This window comes from Hemitrygon akajei, chromosome 26 (assembly GCF_048418815.1).
Source record: "Hemitrygon akajei chromosome 26, sHemAka1.3, whole genome shotgun sequence".
NCBI classification, from domain to species: domain Eukaryota; kingdom Metazoa; phylum Chordata; class Chondrichthyes; order Myliobatiformes; family Dasyatidae; genus Hemitrygon; species Hemitrygon akajei.
This window is the reverse complement of record NC_133149.1, coordinates 15,494,706-15,517,246: the sequence shown is the minus strand read 5'-3', so window position 1 is coordinate 15,517,246 and position 22,541 is coordinate 15,494,706. Positions and strand designations below refer to the sequence as shown.

Genomic DNA, 22,541 nt, shown 5'->3' with positions numbered 1-22,541 from the left:
CAGACGTGTGTGAAGTGGAAAAGATGTGGTTGAGGGCAGCGTTGATGATGAAGGGAGGGAAGCCCCTTTCTTTGAAAAAGGAGGACATCTCCATTTTAGAAGGAAAAGCCTCATCCTAAGAGCAGAAGCGGTGCAGACGGAAGAATTGAGAGAAGAGGAACTGGGAAGTATCTATGGAGGGAAATATGGTGTGTCCTAATGAATGGTCTCAGCCTGAAACTCCGATAGTTTATTCCCTGTCATAGATGCTGCCTGAAAGCTACTGACATGAACACAGCAAGAGATGCGAGATCTTCACTGCTGCCAGAAATGCTAATTGCATAATGGAGGAGGAGGACAGATGCAGCCTGACTTGCTGAGTTCCACCAGTATTTTGTGTGTTGCTCAAATCTAAGCCAGGGGTGCATTCCACCATTAACACTGGCAGTGAAATAGCACAGTCCACACACACTCCAGGTAAGATACAGATAAGCCCTGACGAAGGGTCTTGGCCCGAAACTTCAACAGTGTTTCTTCCTATAGATGCTGCCTGGCCTGCTGTGTTCCACCAGCATTTTGTGTGTGTTAAATGAGATCACATTACACTTCTCTGGTAATTAAGAAATAGTCAGCTTTCTCCCCATGTCTAAACGGCCCTACCCACACCAAGAAATGGAAACTGTTAACGGAGCTTTTATTTCAAAGGAGAACCATGCCTGAGGATTCAGTTTTTATCTCTCTTAATTCCCACTTCACCATTATGTATGCATTAGCAATCAAAAAGCTCCTGCACTGAAGAGCCGACTCAGCATAATGTTTGAAGGCTGATGCATCGGGTTAATTTGCAATCATACCGTCACCATAGGAACATGATCAGAGACTCATCACAACAATACTCAGTTAGGACATTACAGGGGCATTGTGATGATTGGCTTATAACAAGACTTCTGTTGGAATGGAATGACTTTAAAGAACCAAACATTCTTTAATCAAGTTACAATGGCCAGATTGAACCAAAACCTCAAATTACTACTGTGCAGCTCCCAGAAAGTGCATTACAGAACATGGCACACTATTACACTCCATGGGGGCTGGTACAAGGGCCACCAGTTCCCTAACTACAACACTCACACAGCTAGTTCCAAACATACTACAAAGATTTGCCTTCCAATAGCTGGTTTTAAATCTCAGTATTTAATGCGAATATTTTGGCTAATTCCGATAAAACATACTGATACATTCATGTGTTAGGCTTAACTTATGAGAGTTTTATGGCCCAACGCACTTGCCTGCTTTCCAAAGATAGACAAGTACTTTGGCACAACTTGTCCAACTTGATCATCAAGGACAAGTTGGGCCGAAGGGCATGGTTCTGTACTGTATTAGCCAATGACTGGGAGTAAAGTGGAAGCCAGGGCTGTGGTATGCTCCTCCATCAGGATGCAGGAGATTGGAGACATTTCCATTGGCAGTGTATCCAGCTAGAGCTCCTGGCTGCATTGACCATTTGGACTCACAATGAAGCATCTTGAGTTCATGAAATATGGCAGATAATACACTTACCAAGTTGGTCACACCGCAGGTACAGAGAGAAAAGAAGTCGCAGTAAATGCTGGCAGGTACTACTGGAGTCCCTATGATAAATCCCTCTCAAACAGTTGGGAATAATGACCTTTTCAAAGGAAGCAGCAGCTGCAACCTACTTTATGCCACCACGGTTGGCCGTGATGCACAGCAGGAGAGGGCAGAAACCTCAGTGAACTGTAGTGGTGGGGAATTTGTTAATGAGAAGAGAAAAAAATTGTTTCTGTGGCCTAGCATGACACTCCAGAATGGTCTGTTGTCTCCCTGATGCCGGGGGCAGGGATGTCTCAGAGTGGGTGCAAAACATTCTGAAGGAGGAACAGTCAGTGATTGTACTACACATTAGTAGTAACAACATAAACAGAAAGAGGGATGAGGTCCTGCAAAGTGAATTTAGGGAGCTAGGCATAAGATAGACAAATGCCTGGCTAAAGATCTGATGGAAGAGGGAAGGTTTTAGGTACTTGGATCATTGGGATTATTTCTGGGTGCGATCTGTACAAGGAAGACAGTTTGCTCCTAAACTGGAAGGGGACTAATACCCTTGCAGGAAAATTTACTCACAGTACTCCAGATGAGTATAAACTAATTTGTCAGCAGGTGGGAAACTCAGTAGCAGAGGAGTAGGTGGAGAGTTTGACCCAAATGTTGAGGACAGACCATGCAAGTCCAGTAGGCACAGCAGACAGGTAAGGGAGCATGGGAGGGCTGGGAGCTCAACTGCATTTACTTTAATGCAAGATGTCAGAGGTATTCGCTGCTTGAAGCGGCTGGTTTTAAGGCACCAGTAACCTCCTTTGCCCCTTCTCCTGCCAGTAGAAACTGCTTTGGCATGCTTAGCAGTTAAGCCCCACGTGAAGGCCTGGAGCTAGACTTGGTTGTCAGAGGCTATTTGAGACCCACAACATTGGGAGCTTTTAATCAATAGTGGGAGCGTAGCCCCACCACCTCAGCACCATATAAATGGAAGTACTGATCAAAGTATGTGCATCTTCATCGGTCACAGGTGAAGACCAGAAGATAGGTAAATGTCCTCAATAGCAGGAATTATAGACCAGTTTGCCTGTAAGTAATTGTGGAAAAAAAGCTGTCCATTATTAAAAACTTAGAAAAGATCAACAAGATCAATGAAAGAATTAAATTAAATTGACTTTATTACTTACATCCTTCATTTACGTGAGGAGTAAAAATCTTTACGTTACGTCTCTGTCTAAATGTGCAATTTATAGTAACTTGTAATGTATAGTATGTACAACAGGACAGTCAATATAACAGAGAAATACAATTGTATCAGTGTGAATTAATCAGTCTGATGACCTGGTGGAAGAAGCTGTCCCGGAGCCTGATGGTCCTGGCTTTTATACTATGGTACCATTTCCCGGATGGTAGCAGCTGGAACAGTTTGTGGTTGGAGTGACTCAAGTCCACAATGATCCTTCGGGCCCTTTTTACATACGTCTTTGTAAATGTCCTGAATAGTGGGAAGTTCACATCTGCAGATGCGCCGGGCTGTCCACACCACTCTCTGCAGAGTCCTGCGATTGAGGGAAGTACAGTTCCCATACCAGGCAGTGATGCAGCCAGTCAGGATGCTCTCAATTGTGCCCCTGTAGAAAGTTCTTAGGATTTGAGGGCCCATACCAAACTTCATCAACCGTCTGAGGTGAAAGAGGCATTATTGTGCTTTTTTCACCACACAGCTGGTGTGTACAGACCACGCGAGGTCCTCGGTGATGTGTATGCCGAGGAACTTAAAGTTGTTTAAACCGCTCAACCCCAGATCCATTGATATCAATAGGGGTTAGCCTGTCTCCATTCCTCCTGTAATCCACAACCAGCTCCTTTGTTTTTGTGACATTGAGGGACAGGTTGTTTTCTTGACACCACTGTGTCAGAGAGATGACTTCTTCTCTGTAGGCTGCCTCGTTATTATTTGAGATTAGGCCAATTAGTTTAGTATCATTAGCAAATTTAATTAGCAGATTGGAGCTGTGGGTGGCGACAGAGTCATGGGTATACAAGGAGTAAAGGAGGGGGCTTAGGACACAGCTATGAGGGGCACCTGTGTTGAGGGTCAGAGGGGCAGAGGGGAGGGAGCCCACTCTTACCACCTGCCGGCCATCTAGACAGGAAGTCAAGGATCCAGTTACACAAACCAAGGTGAAGGCGAAGGTCTCTAAGCTTCTTGTCGAGCCTGAATGGAGTTATGGTGTTGAATGCTGAACTGTAGTCCAAGAACAGCATTCGCACATAAGCATCCTTCTTCTCCAGATGTGTAAGGACAGTGTGCAGAGCTGTGGCTATTGTGTCATCTGTAGATCAGTTGTGTTGGTAGATGAATTGTAGGGGCTCCACTTTGGGTGGTAGCAAGCTGCAGATGTAATCCTTGACCAGCCTCTCAAAACGTTTATTATTGAGGTGAGTGTGATAGGATGCCAGTCGTTCAGACATGTTACCTTGGTCTTTTTAGGTACAGGAGCAATAGTGGATGTTTTGAAGCAGGAGGGCACTCTACACTGGGGGAGGGAGAGATTAAAAATGTCTGTAAATGCACCTGCTAGTTGTGCCGCACGCACTCTTGAGTACCCGCCCTGGGATGCCGTCTGGTCCTGCAGCCTTGCGGCTGTCCACTCTTTGGAAACATTTGTGTACTTCAGCCTCAGAGATGACCAAGGTGCAGGTCACTTTGGCAGCTCTCCTCAGGGGCTTAGTTTTGGGGACATCGAACCAAGAATAAAAACAATTTCGCTCATCTGGGAGAGAGGCAGTGATGTTGGAAACACCACTGCGTTTAGCTGTGAAGTCAGCGATGCTGTGCAGACCTTACCATAAGCTGCATGTGTTGTTGGTGGAGAGTTGTGTCTGGATCTTGTCCCTGTATTGTCGTTTCACTGCCTTGATGACTTTGTGCAGATCGTAGCTGCATTTCTTCAGTTCCTGTTGGTCACCAGCAATGTAAGCTCTGTGTCTCGCAGTTCGTGCTGCTCACACGGAGCTGTTGATCCAGGTCTTCTGGTTTGGATAGACCCTGACCGATTTCTGGGGAACAGCATCCTTGATGCACTTCTGGATGAAACTTGTGACCCCCTTCCGTGAACTTGGAGACATCCTCATCATGAAAGACATTCCAGTTGACATCAAAGCAATCATACTTGACAAATTCACTGGTATTTTTGGAGGATGTAAAGCATATGGAGGTAGATCAGAGAGTGAGGATTTCCAGAAGGCTTTCACTAAGATTCCATGCAAGACATTAATAGGAAAAATTGAGATTGGATAGATAAATGTTTGGCAGACAAGAAACAGGGCAAGAATGAACAGGAATTTCTCAGATTGACAGATCTAGTACACTAGTGGTGTACTTCAGGGTTCACTGCTTGGACCACAGCTAATCATGATTTATATTAATGACTGAGATAAGATAATTAAATATAACATAGAAAATAAGTGCAAGACTAGGGCATTCAGCCCTTCAAGCCTGCACCACCATTTAGTATGATCATGGCTGATCATCCAACTCAGAACCCTGTACCTGCTTTCTCTCCATACCCCCTGATCCCTTTAGCCACGAGGGCCACATCCAACTCCCTCTTAAATAGAGCCAATGAACTGGCCTCAACTGTTTCCTGTGGCAGAGAATTCCACAGATTCACCACTCTCTGTGTGAAGAAGTTCTTTCTCATCTCGGTCCTAAAAGGCTTCCCCTTTATCCTTAAACTGTGACCCCTCGTACTGGACTTCCCCAACATCGGGAACAATCTTCCTGCATCAGGCCTGTCCAATCCCTTTAGAATTTTATACGTTTCAATAAGATCCCCCCCCCCCCCTTAATCTTCTAAATTCCAGCGAGTATAAGCGTAGTCGATCCAGTCTTTCTTCATATCAAAGTCCTGCCATCTCAGGAATCAATCTGGTGAACCTTCTTTGTACTCCCTCTATGGCAAGAATGTCTTTCCTCAGATTAGGGGACCAAAACTGCACAAATACTCTAGGTGCGGTCTCACCAAGGCCTTGTACAACTGCAGTAGAACCTCCCTGCTCCTGTACTCGAATCCTCTTGCTATGAATGCCAACATACCATTCGTCTTTTTCACCGCCTGCTGTACCTGCATGCCCACTTTCAATGACTGGTGTACAATAACACCCAGGTCTCGTTGCACCTCCCCTTTTCCTAATCGGCCACCATTCAGATAATAATCTGTTTTCCTGTTCTTGCCACCAAAGTGGATAACCTCACATTTATCCACATTAAATTGCATCTGCCATGAATTTGCCCACTCACCTAATCTATCCAAGTCACCCTGCATCCTCCTCACAGCTAACACTGCCGCCCAGCTTCGTGTCATCCGCAAACTTGGAGATGCTGCATTTAATTCCCTCATCTAAATCATTAATATATATTGTAAACAACTGGGGTCCCAGCACTAAGCCTTGCGGTACCCCACTAGTCACTGCCTGCCATTCTGAAAAGGTCCCATTTATTCCCACTCTTTGCTTCCTGTCTGCCAACCAATTCTCTATCCACATCAATACCATACCCCCAATACCATGTGCTTTAAGTTTGCACACTAATCTTCTGTGTGGGATCCTGTCAAAAGCCTTTTGAAAATCCAAATATACCACATCCACTGGTTCTCCCCTATCCACTCTACTAGTTACATCTTCAAAAAATTCTATAAGATTCGTCAGACATGATTTTCCTTTCACAAATCCATGCTGACTTTGTCCAATGATTTCACCGCTTTCCAAATGTGCTGTAATCACATCTTTGATAACTGACTCTAGCATTTTCCCCACCACCGATGTCAGGCTAACCGGTCTATAATTCCCCGGTTTCTCTCTCCCTCCTTTTTTAAAAAGTGGGGTTACATTAGCCAACCCTCCAATCCTCAGGAACTAATCCAGAATCTAAGGAGTTTTGAAAAATTATCACAAATGCATCCACTATTTCTTGGGCTACTTCCTTAAGCACTCTGGGATGCAGACCATCTGGCCCTGGGGATTTATCTGCCTTTAATCCCTTCAATTTACCTAACATCACTTCCCTATTAACATGTATTTCCCTTAGTTCCTCCATCTCACTAGACCCTCGGTCCCTTACTATTTACAGAAGATTATTTATGTTCTCCTTAGTGAAGATAGAACCAAAGTAGTTATTCAATTGGTCTGCTATGATCTTGTTCCCCATGATCAATGTCCTTCCTTTCTATTGCATTAATCTCCTCTCTAACTAGCAAGGCTACCCCACCTCCTTTTCTTTCCTGTCTATCCCTCCTGAATATTGAATATCCCTGGATGTTGAGCTCCCATCCTTGGTCACCCTGAAGCCATGTCTCTATGATCCCAACTATATCATATTCATTAATAACTATCTGCACATTCAATTTATCCACCTTGTTACGAATGCTCCTCGCATTGACACACAAAGCCTTCAGGCTTGTTTTTACAACACTCTTCGCCCTTATACAATTATGTTGAAAAGTGGCCCTTTTTGATTTTTGCCCTGGATTTGCCTGCCTGCCACTTTTACTTTTCACCTGACTACTTTTTGCTTCTACCCTTAATTTACACCCCTCTGTCTCTCTGCACTTTTTCCCATCCCCCTGCCACATTAGTTTAAATCCTCCTGAACAGCAGGATTTCCTTGACTTATTTCTATTTTCCTCTTCCTCGACCCTAACACCCTGGTTTCCTTCCCCCTGCCAATTCAGTTTAAACCCTCCCTAACAGCTATATTAAACAATCCTGCCAGGATATTAGTACCCTTTGAGTTCAGGTGTAACCCATCGTTTCTGTATAAGTCATGCCTTCCCCAAAATAGATCCCAGTGATCTAAGAATTTGAAGCCCTGCCCCCTGCACCAGTTACTTAGCCACACATATCTAAGTTTGTGGATAATACAATACCGGGTGGGAGAGTGAGCTGTGAGAAGGACACAGAGGTGCTCCAGAGTGATTTGAATAATGTGTGGGCAAATATGTGGCAGATGCAGTATAATTTGGATACACACAAGTACCTCTGAATATCAATCAATAAAATTAGCAGTTAGATGCAGAAAGTAGTTAAGGAGGCAAATGGAATGTTAATGGGTATGGCTTCTTGCAATTGCACTGTGCCTTGGACAGGCTTGAGCAGTTTTGGTCTTCTTGTCTGAGGATGTATGTTCTTACTATGGAGGAAGTGTAACAAAGGTTCACCAGAATGATTCTTGGGATGATAGGATAAATGCATGGAGAGAGACTGTGTTGATTAGACTCTGTAGTTATCTTTGCTGCGCCGCAGGGGAGGAAAACTATTGTGATAGCGACCTTGGTCCTGAGGGGATTAGAAAGGCATTTCTGTGGTGTCTAAGATGATATGTTGCTTCCCTGATGCTGGAGTTAGGAACATATCAGAGAACAGTGGAGGGCATTCTGACTGGTCAGAGGTTACAGTATCAAGGAGAGATAGAAAGAGCAATGATGTCCTTCAACACCATTTTAGGAAGTTAGACAGGAGGCTAAAGAACGGGGCCTTCAAGATTGTAATCCTTGATTATATCCTGTGCCACATATGAATGTGTAGGAGGGCAGGTTAGATCAATACGTGGTTAAAGTGATGGCGCAGGAGAAAGGTCTTTAGAAACTTGGATCATCAGGTCTGCTGCAGAGAAAGATAGGACCTGTAAAATCAGGATGAGCTGTATTGGGACTGGAAGGCGCCCAATATTCTTGCATGGAGATTTGATCCTGTTTAAACTAACTTGGTAGGGGACAGAACACAGACTATTTGTATAGCATGTAAGAAGGTACAGTCAAATATAGAAGATAGACTAAATCTTGGACACAGAACAAATGGGGGCACAATAAGTCATGTACATAGTAGGCTAAACTGCATATATTGCAATGCAAGAAGCCTGAGAGACTAAAGACCTTAATGTTGATTAGCACATGGGTGCTCACAGTGATGGGTATAGAATATCATTATAATCACAAAACATGATTGAAAGAAGGGCAGGATGAGCCCTGAACTTTGACAGTGACAGCTCAATGATCTGAGGTATACAAGTGATGCACCATCAATAACTCTGAGACGTGGGTTAGGGTAGGCTTTTATTAGCTGGAAGAAAGCACAAGCAGCAAGTGACCATCATACAACATCCTGGAGACTGAGGAAGGGTCTGTGGCTCCAATTGCCTTTATACCGGAGTCTGTGGGAGGAGCCACAGGAACCGTCAGCAAGGGGGCGTGTCCAGACAGGTATATGTAGTTCACCACAACAAGTTTCAGGCATGAAGAATTCAGGGAAAGGGACGGTGATATTCCAGATCATTTAGGAGGAGGAGGAAGAGGAAGAGATGGAGGTGTTAGATATCCTGGAGAAATTATAGGTAAATAAATCTCAAGGGCCTGTTGAGATGTATTCCAGGCTGCTATGGAAGACAAGGGTAGAGTTTGCTGGGATCCTGACAATGATTTTTGAAAATCCACCAGCCAAAGGCAAGGCACCAGTTAAGTGGAGAATACCTAATGTAGTTCTTTTGTTCAAAGGAAGTAGGGAAAAGCCGGATAACTGCAGGCCAATGTGTCTTACACTTGTGGTGCAGAAATAACTGGAAAAAATTCTGTGCACAGGATTTACTTGGAAAGCTATACATTGATAAGAGATGGCCAGCATGGCATTGATAGAGGGAAATCTGGCTTCATGAATTGGAATTTTCTTAAGAGCTAAGTTTAGTGCTGAGGACAGTGTGTTAGACATGGTTCACATGGACTTAAAAGGCCTTTGACAAAGTCCTTCATAGTATGCTGGTTAGAGTTCATGGGATACAAGGCAAGCTGACAAACAGGGTCCCAAATTGGCCTGCTAAGATGACACAGAGGTGGAGAGATACTTTTTGGATTGTAAGTCTGAGACCAATGGTTTAGGACAAGGAACAGTGCTGGGATCCTCAGTGCTTGTGATATTAATAACTTGCATGTATTTGTAAGAGATACAATCAGTAACATTGAATGGCACAAGCCCTGCTTGACACCTGACTTCCCTGAGATTGGTTCTGCTGCAGCCTTGTTGGTTAACATCATGGCCTACCTGCCATTGTGGGATAATGTAAGATGGAGGCCAATTTCAGTGGGCAACCAAATTTGAGGAGGGTGTTCCACACCCCTGCTTGCTTGCTGGAGACAGACATTGATGAAAAATTAATTACCACCTTAAATATGCCAGCAATGTCTTTGGTTGACTGAAGAAAAGTGTACCTGAAGACCTCAAACCTGACACAAACCAGACTTGGTATGAGATTACTAGACAAACACAGGAAAATATCAAGGATACACTAAAGATATCCTTGAAGAATTGCAGCATCTTCATTGACTCCTGGCTCTCAAATGCTCAGTCTGGAGACAGAACATTTGGGCTGGTTTTGAAAACCTGAAGACTATGCATTAGGAGCACACAGAAGCCGCTTAAGCAGATGGAGGAATGTACCACCTCACAAACTACCCATTCAACTGGCCTGTCTTGTTCATTTTTCATGGCACTATTCCCACCTCAGCCTTTTATCTCCTTGTGTCTGTAAACAGTTACAATATTTTTTTATGTTCCTTGGCAAATTAATTTTATGCTTTTATTTAGCCGCCTTAATTGTTTTTTGACCTTCTTCCTAATTTTCATGCATTCCTGTGTTGTTGTCCATTATATCTTCTTAACTTGCATTCCAAACCGGCTGTTCTCCTATCCATTAGTCTGGTTTTAATCAAGTCTTTCCATCACTGTCGTCATTTTAAGTGCATCATATTATAATTAGACTGCCTCGAAATTCCTCAACTTCTACTTGCTTGTTCTGGTTAATACTGCATTATCAAATCAAATTGTGAATCCCCCTTTTTTAAAAATAATTTCTGTATTCATAATCTCATTGAGAATCATGAAGCTTGCTGGCTTCACAGTTCACTACCAAGATAAGATTACTGAGTCATTCAAAGGCAGAGGAGGTAGAGTATGCTTTATGATCAACTCCTCATGGTGCACAAATGTCATCCATTTTTATCCGCCGCGCAGGTTTTCGGCTATTATCTCAGTAGTGTATATTCCACTTTAGACTCATATCCAACAGGCTCTAGACCAGGGGGTCCCAACCTGGTAGGGGTGCTAGACGAACTGAACAATGTAATCAACAGGCATGAAACAGCATACGCTAATACCTTCCCCATTACTGTGAGGGATTCTAACCAGGCCAGCTTGAAAAAGTCCCTAAATTATTATCACCAGCATATCACTTGTGGAGCCAGAGGAGCCAACACACTAGACCACTGTTACACTACCATCAAGAACAGTTACAGTGCCATCCCACGTCCACACTTTGGTGCACTTCTACTCCCCGAGAACAGGCAGAGACTGAAGACCGCAGCACCAGTAGAGAAGACCAAGAAAGTAAGGACAAGGGAGGTGAAGGAGCACTTACTGGACAGCTTTGATCCGGTAGACGTGACAGTATTCAGAGATTCATCTTCATGACTGAATAGATATGCCACAATTGTCACTGACTTCATTAAAACCCGTGTGGATGAGTGTGTGCCTACGAGAGCATTATGTACAAACTCAAACCAAACGCTGTGGATGAACCAGGAGGTTCATAGTCTGCTGAGAGTGAGAGCTGTGACATTCAAATCTGGTGGTCCAGGACTATACAAGAAGTCCAGTTATGACTTACGGAGGGCTATCTCAAAATCAAAAAGAACAATTCTGATTGAGGTTCGAGGCAGAATTAGATGCATGTCAACTCTGACAGACTTTGCAGGCCAGTACTTCCTACAAAGTGAAACCTAACATCATGAATGGCAGTGAAGCTTCACTCCCAAATGAGCTCAATGCCTTTGATGCACACTTTGAAGGGGAAAGTAGAACTACAGCAATAAGGATCCTTGCAGCACCCAGTTACCCAACAATCTCTATCTCGGAGGCCAAAGTCAGAGCATTTTTCAAGAGGGTGAACCCTCATACGGCTCTGAAAACCTGTGCCAACCAACTGGTGGTTGTCTTCAAAGACATTTTCAATCTCTCATTGCTACAGTTGGAAGATCCCACCTGCTTCAAAAGGGCACAATCATACCAGTGCCTAAGATGAGCAGGGTGAGCTGCCTTAACAACTATCATCCAATAGCACTCACATCTACAGTGATGAAATGCTTTGAGAGGTTGATTATGGTTTGAATCAACTTCTGCCTAAGCAAGGAACTGGGCCCACTGCAATTTGCCTATTGCCACAACAGGCAGAAACAATCTCACTGGCTCTTCAAGTGGCCTTGGAATACCTGGACAATACCAATACTTACATCAGGCTGCTGTTCATTGACTACAGCTTAGTGTTTAACACAATCGTTCCAACAGTTCTGATCGAAAAGCTCCAGAACCTGGACTTCCTCACCGCAAGACCATAATCTGTGCAGATCGGAAATAACATCTCCACCTCGCTGATAATCAACACTGGTGCACCTCAAGGATGGGTGCTTAGCCCACTGCTCTACCCTCTCTACACCCATGACTGTGTGGCTTGGCACAGCTCAAATGCCATCTATAAACTTGCTGACCACGCAACTATTGTTTGCAGAATTTTAGATGGTGACAAGAAGGCTAACAGGAGCAAGATACAGTTGCAAGAAAAAGCTTGTGAATCCTTTGCAATTACCTGATTTTCTGCATTAATTACTCATAAAATGTGGTCTGATCCTCATCTAAGTCACAATAATAGACAAACACAATCTGCCTAAACTAATAACACACAAGCAACTGTAATTTTTGTCAATACTGAGTACACCATTTGTTAAATACCGTAGATTCCGGACTACAGAGCGCACCTGATTAAAAGCCGCAGGCTCTAATTTTAGAAATAAAAGCAATTTTTTAATTGTAAAGGCCGCACCGGATTTTAGGCCGCACCGCTACTTTTAAATATACATACGTATCGGTAACACAAATTACGTTGCATATACTTTTTTACTGAACAGCACGAACAACATTCCAATATCTCCTAGCGACTGGTAAAAATATATATACTGCAGCCTACCAGGAAAAGTTATTGATCGACTTTAACTTAAAAGCAGCGTTTTCGCTCGGGTCTGACGCGCTTGCGCAACGCGATCGGGTCTAATCGGGTCTGACGCGCTTGCGTAACGCGATCGGGTCCAATCGGGTCTGACGCGCTTGCGTAACGCGATCGGGTCCAATCGGGTCTGACGCGCTTGCGTACGCGATCGGGTCCAATTGGGTCTGACGCGCTTGCGTAACGCGATCGGGTCTAATCGGGTCTGACGCGCTTGCATAACGCGATCAGGTCTAATCGGGTCTGACGCGCTCGGGTCTTGCTTTTCTTCGAGTATTTTCCATGTTGATGAGGGTGAGTACAAATGACTGATTTACAATAATTTAATTGTGAAAGTGCGCTTGATTTATCGTACAATTTCATTGGACCTCTGTGAACTACTCATCAATTTTATTGGTCTACTGTTACGAGGCAAAATGTTTACGAGGCGGCATGAAAAAAAACCATGTATTAGCCGCTCTGGATTATAGGCCGCAGAGTTCAAAGCTGTTCAAAATGTGGGGAAAAAGTAGCGGCTTATAATCCGGAATCTACGGTACATAATTTGTTACTCAGTTTGTTACAGTAGTTTGTTTTTTAAATTTTTTTTTAACTATTTCTATGAAACTTCAGCAAAATAGAGCCGCTGCTTAATTGGGCCAAAATGTACACCATTTAAACAATCACAGTCTAGGTTCAAAAACGTATGTGAACCTCTGGAGTAATGCCTTCCCGAAAAGCTATTTGGAGTCAGGTGTTCCAATCAATGAGATGAGATGGCAGGTGTAGGTTGCAGAGCTGCCCTGCTCTATAAAAAAGACACACACAGACAGGTTACTCACAGAGCCTGTTCTTTCTGCTCAAGAAAGATCTGTTTATGTGCACTATGCCTCAATCAAAACAACTTTCAGAGGACCTTTTAAGAAGAACTGGAGAGATGCTTGGAAAAGGCTACAAAAGAATTTCTAAAGACCTGACTATTTGTCAGGCCACAGTAAGAGAAATTGTCTACAAATGGAGGAAACTCAGTTCTGTTTCTACTCTCCCTAGAAATGGACATCCTGCAAAAAGCACACCAAGAGCACAACGTGCAATGCTGAGAGGTGAAAAAGAACCCAAAGGTAACAGCAAAAGACCTGCAGAAATCCCTAGAATTTGCTTAAGTCTCTGTTCATGTGTCCACTATAAGATAAACACTGATCAAGAATGGTGTTCATGGAAGGACACGGGGGAAACAACTGCTTCCCAAAAAAAATATTGCTGCACATTTGAAGTTTGCAAAAGGCCATCTGGATATTCTGCAACACTTCTGGGACAACGTTCTGTGGACAGATGAGACAAAAGTTGAACTTTTTGGCAGATATGCACATTGTTATGTTTGGTGGAAAAAGGACACCAATACCTCATCCCAACTGTGAAGCATTGCGGAAGGAGCATCATGGTTTGGGGCTGCTTTGCTGCCTCAAGGCCTGGACAGCTTGCAATCGTTGAGAGAACAATGAATTCAAAATTGTATCAAGACACTTTATAGGAGAATGCCAGGGTAGCAGTCCGTCACCTGAAGCTTAATAGAAGTTGGATGTTGCAGCAAAACAATGATCTGAAATACAAGAATAAATCAACAACAGAAGGGTTTAAAAAGAAGAAAATTTGTGTTTTGCAATGGCCAAGACAGAGTCCAGAAGTTAACCCAATTGAGATGCTGTAGTATGACCTGAAGAGGGCTGTTCATGCAAGGTATCACAGAAATATTGATGAACTGGAACAGTTTTATGTGGAGGAATAATCTAAGATTCCTCCTCGCTGTTGTGATCAGCAGCTACAGGAAACGTTTGGTGGAGATTATTGTTGCTAAAGGAGGTTCTACCAGTTTTTAAACACAAGGGCTCACATACTTTTTCCAGCCTGGATGGTGAATAATTCAACAATGTGTTCAATAAAGACATGAAAAGTACAATTGTTTGTGTGTTATTAGTTTAGGCAGATTGTGACTTAGATGAAAATCAGACCACATTTTATGAGTAAATTAGTACAGAATACCAGGCAATTGCAAAGGGTTCACAAACATTCTCTTGAAACTGTAGATCAGCTGTTTTAGTTGTGTCACAGCAACAACCTTGCACTCAACCCTAGTAAGACCAAAGAATTGATTGTGGGCTTCAAAAAGGGTAAGATGAGGGAACACACACCAGTCCTCATCGAGGGATCAATAGTGGAAAGGGTGAGCAGTTTCAATTTCCTGGTGTCAACATCACGGAGGATTTACCCTGGGCCCAACATATTGATGCAGTTACAAAGAAGGCATGACAATGGCTGTATATTTCATTAGGAATTTGAGAAGATTTGGTGTGTCACCAAAGTCAGATATACCATGGAGAGCATTCTAACTGGCTGCATCACCGTCTGGTATGGGGGAGCCACTTCACAGGATTGAAATAAGCAGCAGAAAGTTGTGAACTCAGTCAGCTCCATCATGGGCACTAGACTCCCCAGCACCCAGGACATCTTCAAGGAGCGATGCAAGGTAGTATCCATCATTAAGGAGTCCAATCACCCAGGATATGCCCTCTTCTTAGTGCTACCATCAGGGAAGAGGTACAGGAGCCTGAAGGCATACACTCAACGATTCAGAAACAGCTTCTTCCCCTGTCATTGGAATTCTGAACGGATAATAAACCCATGAATATCCACTACTTTAATTTCTCTTTTTGCGTGCGTGTGTGTGTCTTCAACTACCACTTTGATCCATTCAACAGTTGGGTAGTTGAAATTTTCCATCACTATTTATTTTACTCATTTCCTTATTTGTCTGCATATCTCTTCCTCAACCTCTTCTCCCTTTTTTAGGTCTGTAGTCCATACCAACTCATACAATTTGTTCAAGAGATACAGTATTTATCAGAAGCCCTGTCTTTTCAGGCACACATACCAAAAAATCTTAAAACAATGTTTTGAAGATGAAAAGGCAATTAAACTTTGGCATACTGCCTTTATTCAGAATGTGATTTTGTTTTTGATTTTCACCAATTAAAACCAAAAGTAAAAATCCTGAAACCCCATTTGGAAAAATTAGTTTTGATTTTAATTTCTAGCAATAAAACTCTATGCCAGGAATAAATGACAACCATAAAGAGGTTAATTTCCCTTAATTTGAGAATATTGCACGTTTTTGGAAGGAAGAATTCATCTCGGCCCCATGCCTTTGAATTCATGAAGCCCCTCTTTCCCACTGCCTTTGAACTCCTTATGGAGATTCTCTCTCTCTCTGGCACACTGCTTTTGAACTCGAAGCTTCAGCCTCTCAAGCTATTATTCACAAAACTGAAATTAAGTGACAAAGTCATAAATTCTTACTGAAACTTACTGCCACCTTGCAAAATCACTGCTGGTGTGCCACTGTGTCAATGCAAAGCACAAACAAATGGGATTGGACCATAACCTGCATCTGAAAGCCACATGCAGTATTCTCAGAGTAAGCGTAGTGTAATCCCTGCAAGGTTGCAATTAATTCCTGGAACAGAATTCTTTAGGTAGAAAACAATTCAAAAACAATTTTTCCAAGAAAGCCTCTAACTTTATCATCCTTCTTTTTCTTTAAAACATTGCCTTCAGATATTTTTATATGAACACCAGAGAATTAACATAGAGCCTGTAATTCTGAAAGCTGGGACAGCTGATACTCCATTCTTTCAGAACTGCATGGAGTTACGTACCCGTGAGTATCTTGTGACTGTCACATGACCATGATGTAATTGAGGCTCTGCTGGGCATGATGTAATGGTCTTGTGATGGTGAAGTGATGTAATTTTCCCGCCAGTGAGAGGTCATGTGATGGCCTGTTTCAACAGGGTTTCAAACGCATCGCTGTGACGCAGGTCAGTTCGTGGTTTAATTCGTCAGTGACTCCGTTCTGCTGAGTATTTGATTTTATGATGCAGTTTCGTTTCAAAAGTGGAGTTTTAATTTTTACTGTAAGAATTGTTGTGCCGGCAGTTCTGAAAATCACTGCCAGTTAAAGTCCAGTCAGAAAGTGAAGAATTATCGAAGTTCGGGAAGCTGAAGGATCGAGAAAAGTTGGTGTTGTCGGCGGTGAAACAGGTTCTACCTTATTTGATCCTCATTCGGAAGGAATTAGTAACCTGCAATCCAAGATAGCTCCTGCATTGTTAAAAGAGCAGAAAGAGCTGGATGCAGGGTTTCACCAAGGAAGGTCTGTTCCTTTAAGCCGTTTTATTTCCTTCGTCGTAAATCCTTCGGGCAAGGCATACTTTGGCTGGGATCAGCAGTAACGTCACGAAAGAGAATTTATTACAAGGAAAGTCTCTCCTAACTGACTGTGTAAATCATTTGGACTTTTGCATCCACTACTTTAGAGAACTGAGTTTGCATTTCTTGTTTTAAGAACTGTTCAAGCTGCCGTATAGCAGTCCACTTCCGGTTAAGTTAGTCGTTTATTTACTTTTGGGGTTTTTTTAAGCAGTGTTTAATAATCATTTTTCTTACTATTTTATTATCACATTTATTCTTTGTAATCTCTAAAATTCAATAAATAAATAATTTTTTTAAAGCAGTGTTTAAGAAATGTTTTATGTGTTATAAAAAAAAACATTCTCAATTATATATTCATTGATGGCATAACGTAACAATGGGCCCTAGGTTTTCGCACTAAAGTTTCTGAAACACAACTTAAACCAGAAATCACGACCAGGTAAAAAGCTGGATCTCCAAATATAGGATTGTGCACTGTACCTGAAGCCTATAGGGGAATGCTTGTTCAGATATGTTGATCCCTTTCGTTCAATTTGTTGCTAACCATGTATTTCATAAATTGGTGCTGACGGGCAGGGTTCATTCTGAAGGCAGCTCTTCTGGTTATAACATTACACTGTAAATTGACTCTTTACTTTCTAAATTCTTTATGATAGATTGAAGTGAAGCTGAAGTAATTTCATGGCCGAAAAATAGGGCTTTCTGTCATCTGATTAGCATTGCATGTACTGCATCTTGACATTGTGTAGATTTTGATCCTCAGTCACTGATGTGAATTACCAGTCCACTTAGACCAGTCTTCAAGCAATTACTGATACATTTAACTTGCAAGAGAAGATAAAACCTAAAACATCTCTAGGTTCAGGTAAGCTTGATCTGACAACTGACACGGTATATAGCGAAAGAAAATGTATTAGAAAACACACACTGTGTGCTTCCCGGGGATTATTTTGGTGTAGATCCTAGAAACTGCTAACTAAGAACACAGGGGGAGTACCTTTACCAGAAGGTCTGCATGGTACAAGACATTGACCTTTTCGAGGGAAGTTGAAGACAGGCAATGAAAGCTGGCCTTGCCAGCAACATTCACCCACAAAACGGATTTATATTGTAAACCAGAAAGTATGCAACATTTAAATGTTACCAAATCCTGAAAGTGTTTCAAACACAGGCAATGCACAAGAAAAAGATCATGTATAGAAGATATAAAAGGTAAATGAAAGCAAGTGCTGGTTTCTGTACACAAAAGCAATTGAATCAGCATGCAGGAAACATGCATGCACTGGTGGCCAACAGAGGGCAGCCATGTCACTAGGAAAGGGGAGGTAAACACCATCCCAACAGTCTCATCTCCCAAAGTATTCCAGAGCAAACACACACCAGAACATACTGCAGAGCTATTCGAGGGGGAGGCCCTGTGATCAGTGAGGAAAGAAACTAACCTCAAACTTGCTCCTGAATACAGCAGGTAATAGGGAAACAGTTAAATACAGATGAACCTACACAGAATAAACATAGATAGGATGATCAAAGACAGGTGTCATTAAATGTGGATAATAGGACCAGCACCATGACCCTACAGCAAAAGCGGCAGATGCTGGAAGTACTCCAGATGTTGGAACCACATTTTGTACAACGGATGCTAGTAGCGACAGACAGATCAAATGACAAAAAGTCAAAGAGAGGATCCAGATAACTGGTTAATACCTTTCATGACTATTCAGCAAATGAAACAGTCTAAGGTACGTGCAGCAGGACTCAGACAACATTCACATATGGGTTAATACTTGGTATGCAATATATGCTCCATTAAGATGGCATGAACTGAACTTTTGCAATAAAACAGAGACCCATCTATCTTGGGCATTCAAAGGCATCACCAGAGCTGAATTATCCACCATCAATACCCAGGGAAACATTATTGACTGGAAAAGAAACTGAGCCACTACATAAATACATGCTGCAAGACCAGGTCAAAGGCATGGTACCATGCAGCAAGGTATGCGATGGAATAGTCTGATTGCAGTTCCAAAAGCTTTCAAGCAGCTCAACACCATCCAAGATAAAAGACAAAGTATGGCACAGTAGCATAGCAGTTAATGCCATTGCACCAGTGATCTCCAATCGGGATTCAATTTCCGCTGCTGTCTGCAAGAAGTTTGTACTTCCCCCCATGATCATGTGGGTTTCCTCCACGTTCCCAAAACATACAGTTAGGGTCAGTAAGTTGTGGACACGCTATGTTGGCACCAGAAGCATGGCAATACTTGTGGGCTGCTTCCAGCACAATCTAACTGTGTTGGTCATTAAAGCAAAATGGAGCATGTCACTGTATATTTCAATGTACATGTGACAAATAACGCTAATCTTTAAAAACAACTGCTCAACTGACAGCCCATTAGCCATTCTAAGCATCCATTCCCCTCCACCACCACTGCAGTCTGTATTATCTACAAGATACACTACAGTTCCTCACCCAGGGTAGTCCAACAGCATCTTCTAAATCCATTACATCTTATGCTGAGAAGGACAACAGCAGTAAGTGCACCATAGGGTGGACAAACAACCAATGTGAAGACAACAAATTGTGCAAATACAACAGGAGAAAAATGAAATAATAATAATAATAATAATAATAATAATAAGTAACAAATATATCGAGAACATGAGATGAAGAGTCATTGAAAGTGAGTTCATAGGTTATGGGAACAGTTCGGTGATGGGGTAGTGAAGTTAACCCTTTTGGTTGAAGAACCTGATGGTTGAGGGGTAATAACTATTCCTGAACCCGGTGGTGTGGGTCCTGAGGCTCCTGTATCTTCTTCCTGATGGCAGCAGTTAAGAAAGAGCGTGGTTTGGGTGATGGATGCTGCTTTCCTGTGACACCACTTCGTGTATATGTGCTTAATGGTGGGGAGGGATTTACTCATGATGGACTGAGCAGTATGCACTACATTGTATAGCAACCCAATTTTCCAGCATTGAGTATTCTTATCATTTCCACTGCTGAGTTACTCCTTTGTAATATTTTCTCTCTCTGACTAATATTACTCACTACATAACACCACAAACCCACCTCAACCACCATCCACAAAAGAAAATTACAGGTGTCCCCTGCTTTACGAATGTTCACTTTACGCCACTTCGCTTTTACAAAAGACCTACATTAGTAAGCTGTTTTTGCATTACAAAGAGGATTTTTGCTTTTACAAAAAATTTTCCCATATAGATTAATGGTTCTTTGCTTTACACCATTTCGGCTTAAGAAAGGTTTCATAGGAACGCTCTACCTTTGTAAGGGGGGGGGGGGGGGAAGAGAGAGAAGAAGACACCTGTACTCATAGATTCGCTTTTCTTGTTCACACCTTCTATTAATGACCTGGTCAATAGCCTTGGATGGCCAGTAAATTTGTAGATTATACCAAACACAGTCAATTCTGCAGACACTGGAAATCAAGGGCAACAGACACAAAATGCTGGAAGAACTCAGTAGGTAAGGCAGCATCTATGGAAATGAATAAACAGTAAATGTTTTAGGGCAAAACCCTTCTTCAGAACTGAAAAGGGGGAAGATGCCAGAATAAAAAGATGGGGGGAGGGGAAGGAGGATAGCAAGGAGGTGATAGGTGAAGCCAGGTGGATTGGAAAAATAAAGGGCTGGAGAAGGAAGAATCTGATAGGAGAGGAGAGTGGACCATAGCAGAAAGGGAAGAAGGGAACCCAGGAGGAGGTGATAGGCAGGTGAGAAGAGATAAGAGGCCAGAATGGAGAATCGAAGAGGAGAGGGAGAGGGATTTTTTTTAAACCAAATTCATGCCATCAGATTTAGGCTACCCAGACAGAATATAAGGTGCTGGTGCTGCTCCTCCACCCTGAGGGTGGTCTTATCTTGGCACAAGAAGAGGCCACAGACCAATATGTCGGAATGGAAATGAGAACCAGAATTAAAATGTTTGGCCAACGGGAAGTTCCACTTTTGGTAGATGGAGCAGAGGTGCTCGGCAATGCCGGACCCCAATTTACAAATGTAGAGAAGGAACACAAGACACAACAAACATCCAGGCAGATTTGCAGGTGATGTGCTGCCTCACCTAGAGGAAGTGTTTGGGGCCCTGAATGGAAGTGAGGGAGGACGTGTAGGTGGCAGGTGTGGCACTTAGGCCACTTACAGGGATGGGATAAGTGCCAGGAGGGAGATCAGCAGGGAGGGACAAATGGACAAGGGAACCACAGAGGGAGCGATCCCTGCAAAAAGCCGGGGTGGAGGTAAAGATAGGTTTAATGGTGGGAATAAATAGACAACATTTTGGGCTGAGACCCTTCATCAGGACTGAAAAAGAAGGGGGAAGAAGCTAGAGTAAGAAGGTGGGGGGAGGGGAAGAGTACAAGTAGAAGGTAAATCATGAAGGCAAGTGGGCTGGGAGGGGGTGATGATCTGAGAAGCTGGAAGGTCAGAGGTAGAAAAGGTAAAGGGTTGAAGGATTCTGATAGCAGAGGAAGGTGCACCAAAGAGAAAGAGGAGGGGCACCAAGGGGCATAGGCAAGTGAGAAGAGGTAAGCGGGAAGCCAGAGTGGGGAAGGAAAGAAAAGGAAAGGGGAAATGATACCAGAAGTTAGAGAAATCAATGTTCATGCCATCAGGATGGAGGCTACCCAGACGGAATATGAGGCCTCACAGTGGAGGAGCAACCCTTCATATTTCCTCTGGGTAGCCTCAAAACTGATGTAATGTAATTTATTGGCCTGGCTTTTTTCTTGGCTTTACATCTCTTCAAGGAAAGTATGCATTTGTGAAGGACAGAAAATGGATTACTGAGGGTTTTTCCAGGCAGCAGGAGGTAGAATTGGGATTGACATTTGGGTCACCTAGTCTTCTCCTGCTCTTTTTCGCTGGTCTGTGTGAATCACAACCCTGCAAAGACCAGTCTTTAAATCCCATGTTAGCTGTATCGAGAGTAACCTGGAAACAGTACCTAAGCCTCCATCCACTTGGGTAACATTGTCTATTGTCATCCTTGTTCAGCTCATCTGCAGCTGAAGCTTTCATCCATTCCTTTGTTGTCCATACATGTGATATATACAAACACACTCCTAACTGGACTGCCTTGTACTTCTATCCTATACTTGACCATCCAAATTCTACTGCTCTAATCCTAATTTCTGTCCATCCTGTTTATCCATTTACCTGTACTCACCAATTTACTTTGGCTCTTTCTTTGTCTTCTTTCCAAATGATGTGTCAACCTTGTTTATCCCCTCATCCTGTTCTTTTGTACATCATTCAGGAACATAACCTTGAAATTCTTAATGCCTTCAGCTATTAAGATCACAGTTAGGAATTACCTTTGTAAACCTTTCCATATCCCTTTATAGAATCAGAGAGCACTACAGGACAAAAACAGGACCTTTGTCCCATCTAGTCTGTGCCAAACATACTACTACTTACTTCTTAAAACCACCTACTTGGCAAACATTTGGTCATTTGCTCTCTTATGTTATTATGTGGCTCAAAAGTTTGCTCACTCACATGCCCAACCCATTCATGCGAACCAAGATGCCTACCTGAGTTAATACTATTTGCCCATATCGGCCCACATCCCTCTAATCCTTCCTATCCAGGATTTAGAGAGATATAGGTCAAATACAAGCA

The 22,541-nt window shown here is 42.8% G+C and overlaps 1 protein-coding gene across 7 annotated transcripts in view; it reads right to left on the bottom strand.

Moving 5' to 3' along the window:
- LOC140716771 (rho GTPase-activating protein 32-like) overlaps positions 1 to 22,541 on the bottom strand; it is a 518,900-nt gene that overhangs the window by 229,262 nt on the left and 267,097 nt on the right. The window lies entirely within an intron of this gene.